The sequence below is a fragment of the Schistocerca cancellata genome, chromosome 12 (assembly GCF_023864275.1).
Source record: "Schistocerca cancellata isolate TAMUIC-IGC-003103 chromosome 12, iqSchCanc2.1, whole genome shotgun sequence".
NCBI classification, from domain to species: domain Eukaryota; kingdom Metazoa; phylum Arthropoda; class Insecta; order Orthoptera; family Acrididae; genus Schistocerca; species Schistocerca cancellata.
The window spans coordinates 37023298-37034014 of record NC_064637.1 but is presented as its reverse complement, the minus strand read 5'-3'; positions in this window follow the sequence as shown (position 1 = coordinate 37034014).

Below are 10717 nucleotides of genomic sequence, written 5' to 3'. Positions count from 1 at the left end.
GCAGCTGAGGACTACTGCAGTCGAAGGAGAGGCGGGAGGGAAACCAAGGAAAGGAGAGAGCTTTTGAGGGCGCTGGCACCTTGGGAGAGGTGTGAGACAAAACGGGCAGGCAGAAATATGAGGGACTTTAATTGCCCGCGCCGGTGAATGTGGACTCACGCCAGGAACGAACGGCAGAGGAGGGTGGGGGAGGGGGGGGGGGGGCAGAATTTCCACAGCTCCTGGCTATTCAGTACTCCGGCAATTAATCCTCGCGGAACCACTTGCCCGCTGAGGCTCCTGATCCCCGCTTCCCCATTTGATTCCTCACTAATTCTCCATCATGTTTAACTGCCTACTGTCCTGATCGACATCTTACCATAATACGAGCTGCATTCAAGTTCTAAGGCCTCCGATTTTTTTTTCTCCGGACTGGAAAGAGATAGAAACATGCGCATTGTTTTAAAATGAGGCCGAGTTCATTGTCAATACGTCCCAGAGATGGCAGCAACGTACGGCAGATGGAATTTTACCGCCAGCGGCGAGAATGAGAACTGTTTTAAATACTTAAAATGGCGACGTTTTCCTTACTTGAACAGCGTGCAATCATTCGTTTTCTGAATTTGCGTGGTGTGAAACCAATTGAAATTCATCGACAGTTGAAGGAGACATGTGGTGATGGAGTTACGGATGTGTCGAAAGTGCGTTCGTAGGTGCGACAGTTTAATGAAGGCAGAACATCGGGTGACAACAAACCGAAACAACCTCGGGCTCGCTGAAGCCGGTCTGACGACACGATCGACAAAGTGGAGAGAATTGTTTTGGGGGATCGCCGAATGACTGTTGAACAGATTGCCTCCAGAGTTGGCATTTCTGAGGGTTCTGCGCTCACAATTCTGCATGACAACCTGCAAATGCGAAAAGTGTCATCCAGGTGGGTGCCACGAATGCTGACGGACGACCAAACGGCTGCCCGTGTGGCATGCTGCCGAGCAATGTTGACGCGCAACGACAGCACGAATGGGACTTTGTTTTCGTCGGTTGTGACAATGGATGAGACGTGCATGCCATTTTTCAATCCAGAAACAAAGCGCCAGGCAGCTCAACGGAAGCACACAGATTCACCGCCAACAAAAAAAATTTCGGGTAACCGCCAGTGCTGAAAAAATGATGGTGTCCATGTTCTGGGACAGCGAGGGCGTAATCCTTACCCATTGCGTTCCAAAGGGCACTACGGTAACAGGTGCATCCTACGAAAATGTTTTGAAGAACGAATTCGTTCCTGCACTGCAACAAAAACGTCCGGGAAGGGCTGCGCGTGTGCTGTTTCACCAAGACAACGCACCCGCACATCGAGCTAACGTTACGCAACAGTTTCTTCGTGATAACAACTTTGAAGTCATTCCTCATGCTCCCTACTCACCTGACCTGGCTCCTAGTGACTTTTGGCTTTTTCAAACAATGAAAGACACTCTCCGTGGCCGCACATTCACCAGCCGTGCTGCTATTGCCTCAGCGATTTTCCAGTGGTCAAAACACACTCCTAAAGAAGCCTTCGTCGCTGCCATGGAATCATGGCGTCAGCGTTGTGAAAAATGTGTACGTCTGCAGGGCGATTACGTCGAAAAGTAACGCCAGTTTCATCGATTTCGGGTGAGTAGTTAATTAAAAAAAAATCGGAGGCCTTAGAACTTGAATGCACCTCGTAACCTACAACATGCTGGTATTTCCCTTCTGAAAATAAAAAGCAGCAGCCACTAGCAATTAATTACTCTATTTGTCTATCTTTTACACGTGTCACAAGCATCCTATTGGATATTTAAGGAAAGAACAAAGGGGTAATAAGGACTATCGACGGAGGATGTCAAATTGATTCCATATTTTTAGATTTCCTGAAGGCTTTCGACACCGTTCCGCAAAAGCGTCTTCTAACCAAACTGCGTGCCTACGGAGTACCGCCTCAGCTGTGGGACTTGATTCGTGATTTCCTGTCAGAAAGATCACAGTTCGTAGTAATACACGGAAAGTCATCGAGTAAACCAGAAGTAATATCCGGCGTTCCCCAAGGAAGTGTTATAGGCCCTCTATTGTTCCTGATCTATATTAATGACATAGGAGACAATCTCACTAGCCGTCTTACATTGTTTGCAGATAATGTTGTCAGTTACCGTCCTGTAAAGTGATCAGATTAGTTCAAATGGCTCTGAGCACTATGCGACTTAACTTCTGAGGTCATCAGTCCCCCAGAACTTAGAACTACGTAAACCTAACTATCCTAAGGACATCACACACATCCATGCCCGAGGCAGGATTCGAACGTGCGATCATAGCAGTCGCGTGGTTCCAGACTGTAGCACGTAGAACCGCTCGGCGACCCCGGCCAGCAAGTCATGAGATGATCAAAACGACTTGCAAAATGATCTAGATAAGGTATCTCTATGGTGTGAAAAGTGGCAATTGACCCTGAATAAAGAAAAGTGTGAAGTTATTCACATGAGTACTAAAAGAAATGTGCTAAATTTCGACTATGCGATAAGTCACACAAATCTGAGGGCTGTAAATTCAACTAAATATTTACGGATTACAGCTACAAATAACCTAAATTGGAACGATCACATAGATAATATTGTGGGTGGAGCAAACCAAAGACTGCGATTCATTGGCAGAACACTAAGAAAGTGTAACAGATCTACTAAAGAGTTTGCTTACACCACGCTTGTCTGCCCTGTGCTCGAGTACTACTGTGCGGTGTGGGATCCGAATCAGGTGGGACTGAAGGATGACATCGAAAAAGTACGAAGAAGGGTGGCTCGTTTTGTATTATCGCGAAATAGGGGAGATAGTGTTACATAGATGATACGTGAATTGGTTCAAAAATGGCTCTGAACGCTATGGGACTTAACATCTGAGGTCATCAGTACCCCAGAACGTAGAACTACTTAAACCTTCTATCCTAAGAACATCACACACATCCATGCCCGAGGCAGGATTCGAACCTGCGATCGTAGCGGTCGCGCGGTTCCAGACTGAAGCGCCTAGAACCGCTCGGCCACCTGGCCGGCAAAAGTCGAAACCAAACCGCGGTCGGTTTTTGTAAGATCGAAAGGCCGCCTACTTATTAGGATTACTCGCTATCGATTTTCGGGAGTGCTGTGTTGGCAGAATAGCCAACACCGTGTAGCTAGAGGAGGCCGAAATGCACGCTTTTAAGCTCACGCATGCTGGCGTGAGGTCTGGAACAGGACAATGTAATTAATATAGCCAATAAGGTACGTTGCTGCTGGAATACTTAACTTTAATCCATAATTGGTGTACATCGCTCTTGACGGTACATGTTTTACAATCTCAATATAAACTGGTAATGGTGCCTTGCTAGGTCGTAGCAAATGACGTAGCTGAAGGCTACGCTAACTATCGTCTCGGCAAATGAGAGCGTATTTTGTCAGTGTAGCATCGCTAGCAAAGTCGGCTGTACAACTGGGGCGAGTGCTAGGAAGTCTCTCTAGACCTGCCGTGTGGCGGCGCTCGTTCTGCAATCACTGACAGTGGCGACACGCGGATCCGACGTATACCAGCGGACCGCGGCCGATTTAAAGGCTACCACCTAGCAAGTGTGGTGTCTGGCGGTGACACCACAGGGAGCATGAGCTGATTTGAAGTACTAACAACATCTGTGTTGCAAAGCATTAAATACTCTGCACACTAAATTATTTGGAAATACCAACAATGATTCTGTTACAAGCGATATGTTATGTACACTCTTTGCCACACGTACCTGTAGCACCTCTTATTTCTATACGAAGTGCGGTGTCCATTACGCCTTCCCCGATAGCAGTCTGGTGCCGGCACGGTAAATCAGCGTGTTCGGTCAGAGGGTTAGCTGCCCTCTGTAATAGAAAAACTGAGGTAATGGATCAACAACGAACAGAAACAGGTGTCTTGCAACGTCCGCCACGAGCAGATGCAACGAACGTAAACGAACAAAATGAGATTACAAAGATAAAAAAAATTGGTCAGCTCGTCGTATTGCCGTCCTTCGGGACCGGGTTCGATTCCCGGTCGGGTCGGAGATTTTCTCCGCTCAGGGACTGGGTGTTCTGTTGTCACCATCATTTCATCCCCATCCGGCACGCAGGTCGCCCAATGTGGCGTCGAATGTAATGAGACCTGCACCAAGGCGGCCGGACCTGCTCTGCAAGGGGCATCCCGACCAATGACGCTAAACGCTCATTTCATTTCAGTGTCCATTATAATGACACATTTGCTTATTTCTGTAATTTGATAATCTTACGCTAAATCCAACCCAGTTTCTTCATTTCTACACTCCTGGAAATGGAAAAAAGAACACATTGACACCGGTGTGTCGGACCCACCATACTTGCTCCGGACACTGCGAGAGGGCTGTACAAGCAATGATCACACGCACGGCACAGCGGGCACACCAGGAACCGCGGTGTTGGCCGTCGAATGGCGCTAGCTGCGCAGCATTTGTGCACCGCCGCCGTCAGTGTCAGCCAGTTTGCCGTGGCATACGGAACTCCATCGCAGTCTTTAACACTGGTAGCATGCCGCGACAGCGTGGACGTGAACCGCATGTGCAGTTGACGGACTTTGAGCGAGGGCGTATAGTGGGCATGCGGGAGGCCGGGTGGACGTACCGCCGAATTGCTCAACACGTGGGGCGTGAGGTCTCCACAGTACATCGATGTTGTCGCCAGTGGTCGGCGGAAGGAGCACGTGCCCGTCGACCTGGGACCGGACCGCAGCGACGCACGGATGCACGCCAAGACCGTAGGATCTTTCGCAGTGCCGTAGGGGACCGCACCGCCACTTCCCAGCAAATTAGGGACACTGTTGCTCCTGGGGTATCGGCGAGGACCATTCGCAACCGTCTCCATGAAGCTGGGCTACGGTCCCGCACACCGTTAGGCCGTCTTCCGCTCACGCCCCAACATCGTGCAGCCCGCCTGCAGTGGTGTCGCGACAGGCGTGAATGGAGGGACGAATGGAGACGTGTCGTCTTCAGCGATGAGAGTCGCTTCTGCCTTGGTGCCAATGATGGTCGTATGCGTGTTTGGCGCCGTGCAGGTGAGCGCCACAATCAGGACTGCATACGACCGAGGCACACAGGGCCAACACCCGGCATCATGGTGTGGGGAGCGATCTCCTACACTGGCCGTACACCACTGGTGATCGTCGAGGGGACACTGAATAGTGCACGGTACATCCAAACCGTCATCGAACCCATCGTTCTACGATTCCTAGACCAGCAAGGGAACTTGCTGTTCCAACAGGACAATGCACGTCCGCATGTATCCCGTGCCACCGAACGTGCTCTAGAAGGTGTAAGTCAACTACCCTGGCCAGCAAGATCTCCGGATCTGTCCCCCATTGAGCATGTTTGGGACTGGATGAAGCGTCGTCTCACGCGGTCTGCACGTCCAGCACGAACGCTGGTCCAACTGAGGCGCCAGGTGGAAATGGCATGGCAAGCCGTTCCACAGGACTACATCCAGCATCTCTACGATCGTCTCCATGGGAGAATAGCAGCCTGCATTGCTGCGAAAGGTGGATATACACTGTACTAGTGCCGACATTGTGCATGCTCTGTTGCCTGTGTCTATGTGCCTGTGGTTCTGTCAGTGTAATCATGTGATGTATCTGACCCCAGGAATGTGTCAATAAAGTTTCCCCTTCCTGGGACAATGAATTCACGGTGTTCTTATTTCAATTTCCCGGAGTGTATAAACACTTCGACAGCCCGTACCGAGAACTAGTTACGTTTTTCTGTAAAGCGAATTTTTGTCCTAAGCTATGTCTCACACAATGATGTAATTTTCTAGGTTCATTCAGCGGTGTAAACGGATATTTTCTGCAGAATTTGTTGCAAGTAGAGTAAGTAGTGACATCTGATGCTGAAGTTTTACTGCTTCAACAGCGACAATGTAGCAACTTTTCTTTTCTTTCGTCATTTTCTCGGTGAGTGGGCGAGTGGGAGGGAAGCAAGCGAAAACTTTCGAAAACGTGCCAAGTTTGCTGGAGGTCACGGAGTGATCTCATTCTCAGTTACTTTATGAAAGTAATCTGGGAATTCTGCACGCAGCGAATAGCTTTGTCTCAGGACAGGACATATACACACAATTTCCAACTGTAATACGTTTCTTACTGTGATGGACCTTTAACATAATATTATAGCCATTAATGAGTAAATTGTGACAGCATTCAAAATTTTTAAATTGTATGAATAATTATATGGAATAGTGGGATCCTTACTAGCATTTTAAATTTTGAAATTGGGTGAATAACTGTATGAAATACTGGGATCCTTACCAGATAGGATTGACGGAGGATATCGAAAACATCCGAAAAACCACCCCCACAGCCAGAACCTTGCAGCACTAAGACACATGTTACATAGATGAAACAGAATCCCACTCAGCAAGAGAAACTATGAACAAGAAATGAGTACAATCATACAAATAGCTAGGAACAACGGGTATGACACACATGTGGTACACAAGCTCAATCAAAAAATAAAAACACAAATAAAAAACAAACAACAGTTCCACAATACAAAAGAACTCACAAGCTGAAAACTTACAAACACACTCAACAAACACACACAATGACAACACCACACAGAAAAGAACCAGATGGTACACCATGATCCACACACATAAACTAACACACAGAGTTGCAAACATCCTAAAGAGACAGGGCTTCAAAATAGCATATAAGCCTAGGCAAACCCTTCAATCGCACCTAAGCCAGCCAGCTACCAAGAGAGACAAATTCCAACAATCAGGAATATATAAACTTGAATGTCAAAGTTGTGATGCAGTATACATAGGCATGACATGCAGGAATTTTCAAACAAGATACAAAGAACATATCAGATGTTGGAAGTATGAAACAAACCATTCCACATTTGCAGAGCATTTAAAACACTACAACCATCACCCTACAAACATGGAACCAGAAATGAAAATAATGAGAATAAGCAACCATGACAAACATCTTATACAAATGCAAGAAAACTTCCACATCCAGAAAGCCATAGCAGAAAACAAACATGTGATAAATGAACAAACACACATCAGCACAGGCTCCCTACTACACTTAGTAAAGGAAATGATAACATAAAAAAAAGAAAACTCTTCCCCACATCATCTGGACACACACACACACACACACACACACACACACACACAGCAAAAAACCACCAAAATACACATACACACACACACGGCACAAAAAATATATATCGCACCACAAAACACTAACGGACACACAAATGCATACACGAAAAGACCACAGATACTTCAATAGTTACACTCATAAGTTTGGCACTAACATTCGATCTTTGGCAAAAACATTTGACAGTCGGTAACAGAAACCAAAACATTGCTTTAAAATAAGCGTTCAGTGCATAGTGTTGTGGAATGGGGAAAAAAACCGCAAATTGGCGTTCATAAGAAGAAGAACAACACCAAAAATGCAACAGGAGCGTAATATGTAGGAAATTGTCCACGCAACCTGTAAGTACAGTTCAAAACATTACTACTTAATAGGTAATACCGACCACCAGAACTGTTTATAACCTATAGGCACAATGACAAAAATGTAAATAAAATAGCTAACATATGTACATATTCCAGGCCACTGATGATGCCTTGCAGAAAATAAAGGCGAAACGTGTATGGCACTAAAATTGTGTTTTATTCAGTTGCTGTCAGATGGTCCATAAGTAAAAATTATTAATATACCGTAATCCGAAGAAGGGCTTCAATAACCAACTTCCTCCTCTAAAGGCGACTATCTTTTACTGTCGTTGACCTACATAGGTGCAAATGACAACCGCAATTAAAAGAAAAGAGAGAAATCGGGTATCCTGCGGAAAGATCAAAGTGTTCATTTTTCCCACGCGCTGTTAAGAGTGAAACGGTAGAGAAATAGTGTAAAGGTAACCGCTAGAAAGGCAACCTGCCACTGGAAATATGACCCGCGAAGGGGGTCAGACATCTAGTGACACACATATAGACTCGAAACTATACGGGTGAGCGCTCGCTACGGCTATAATGACGTGAATAGCAACAGATGAAAAACTGTCCTCTTTTCATACAACATGTTTACAGCTAAATCTTTCACATTCCACTCAAATAATAACCAAAACGCAGCTCTATAACAACACATTAGATTGTCTTCAGCCTAACAAAAAGTAAATGTCTGAAGATGGCCTTGTAAGCCGAAAAACCGGTTTACAATAAAAGTAATATTGTAGAACAAAGCAAACTGGTGCTTTTCATTTATTATAATGCTGTTCTACCAAGAACAGACGGAAGGTTCTGTTAACGTAAAAAAGCAGTTTTACTTCCAGTCCGACTAAGCGTATGTCAAGAATTTAGAATGTAATCTTCCTCTATATTTTTTCAGTGGTTAAGAATATGGTCTTAGCAGAGTATCTGACTCAGCACTGGTGTGGTTTTATCTTGTAACAACCTACAAACTCAGTTTACGTTGTCATAAAATAAAAATTATACGTTCTTGATTAAACTGGATGCTAATACTTACATTACCAGATGATAAGCGATGGTCCAGTTATCAATTCTATGTGGGAAGTGCAATCCTCGACTTTGAGTCACTAAGTGTCGCTTACCTGAAACAAAGAGTGAAATCGTTATTCTATGCACTGAAACGCAAGCAAACAACAAAGCCATAAACATCTGTTAGAAAAACTGCATAAAACACAAAATAGCTTACTGTCATACACGAAATGTTTTAGTTTTTGTTATTTTATTTACACGTCAAGTACCGTAGGACCATATCGAGGCGCAAATCTCCAAGGTCATGGGACATGTCAGTACATGAAAGTACAACATTAAAGTAATAACAGATAAAAATAAAATGTTTATGGAGCCAAAAAAAGTCAATCAGTTTAAGTTTTCAAGGAAATCCTCAAAACCAAAAAAGGAGTAACCCATGAGGAAACTCTTCAGTTTAGATTTGAAAACGCGTGTATTGCTACTAAGATTTTTAAATTCTTGTCGTAGCTTATTGAAAATTTCTGGTCTAGTTCACAGATGAGGTAATGAAAGTTCTTCTTACAATAAATATTCAAAATTTACAATACTGAACATTTTTGGAATTCCGCCTCTAGCCAGCCCTGTAATAGAACTTTAAAACATTTTCTTACTTCATGTAACTTTGCGTATTTCAGTTGTGTTATTCAGCTATTTTTGAGTTTCTTAAGATGTCCGGCATTTTACTTTATACGAATTAAATATTTAAAATACTTTGGTCGATCTTATCTGATTAGTTTCTTTTACTTTCTTTCCCTTTACGAATATAGGCTCCTTAATAGTTTTACAATGACAAACAATTTCATCTTGAAACGCGTATGGTTTCAGGTCAAGACGTCTTAAAGAGATAAAAAAACATTTTCCAAGCGGTACTTTATTGTCATCAAATACCCAGTTGATTGTTGAAGAGATGGCTTCAATAGGAAGAAAATGTGTTATTATTGTATTTCTTTCTGATGGCTAAAATACAGATTTCTCAAGAAAAAGTGCATTTAGTGCATCAGCAGTCAACAGCGAACGGCGTGGCTATTGCTTTGAAACTATCTGCAGTGAAACTATCTGCAGTGAATTAAAATACCTCGCAGCCTCTGAGTAGTGCTTCTAAGAGAGGATAGAAGAGTTACTGTACATTTAGAGGTATATTAACGAACATATTAAAAATGTGTGCTGGACGGAGACTCGAACTCGGGACCTTTGTCTTTCGCGAGGAAGTGCTTCAGCCCACACTCCGCTGCAAAGTGAAAATTTCATTCTGGGAACATGGAGTACTCCGAAAACTTTGAAATTACGGTGCGGTAAGGCTCTAAGACACGTTGTTGTGTTGGGATTTTTACCAAGAGAGACATACGAAATTGTTGTGGCATGAGGATACAGCACCTGCAGTGATTCAGAGAATCTACGCGAAGAGAATCAGGCCTGATTTGAATTTAGTATGTCCCGAAATCTAAGCAGTATATTTTCCATTTATCCGTATCTAGTCCTTTTTCTCTTTTAGAATCTACCTTTCTGGCAGTCAGCGAAATATGTTTAATCTGTTACACAGTTTCTCATACAGAGGCAGAAAAAGGCAAAACATTATTCTAAATAATAACCAGCTCGCCAGACGTGAAAAAGAATAACGCACGGAAATGCGCCGAGAGGTGGGGGAAGTGTTTCCGCCAGAGGGACCGAGACAAACGACAAACGGAAGGTGACGTAGCCCCCAGACGCTCGTCTGCCGGCGAAAGGCGAAATAAATACTGGCCGGAAAAAAAAAACTGTCCCAGTGTAGGCGGGAGTGAGACGGATGGATTAAACGTTTCATTTGTCATTTCTATGCATTAACCGTTTTATTTTTCATTTCTCACAGAAAGTTTTAATAGTACGGTAGCAACCAACAACGGTTTGGAACTCATACATTCATCATCATACGACTTTCATGTGTTTGTCAAACCACATGGTGCGCCGAATTACGAGTGAGTTGCCTTAGGATAAATACACTCTAAGGGAAAAAAAGGATTACAGTTTCAGAAAAAGTTGATGATTTATTCAAGTGAAAGAGCTTCACAAACTGAGCAAGTCCTGTTTCATTATCCTTCATGGCAAGTCATGCTGGGCTTACATTTCAGCAAGATAATGTCCGACCGCACACGGCGAGAATTTCTACTGTCTGTCTTTGT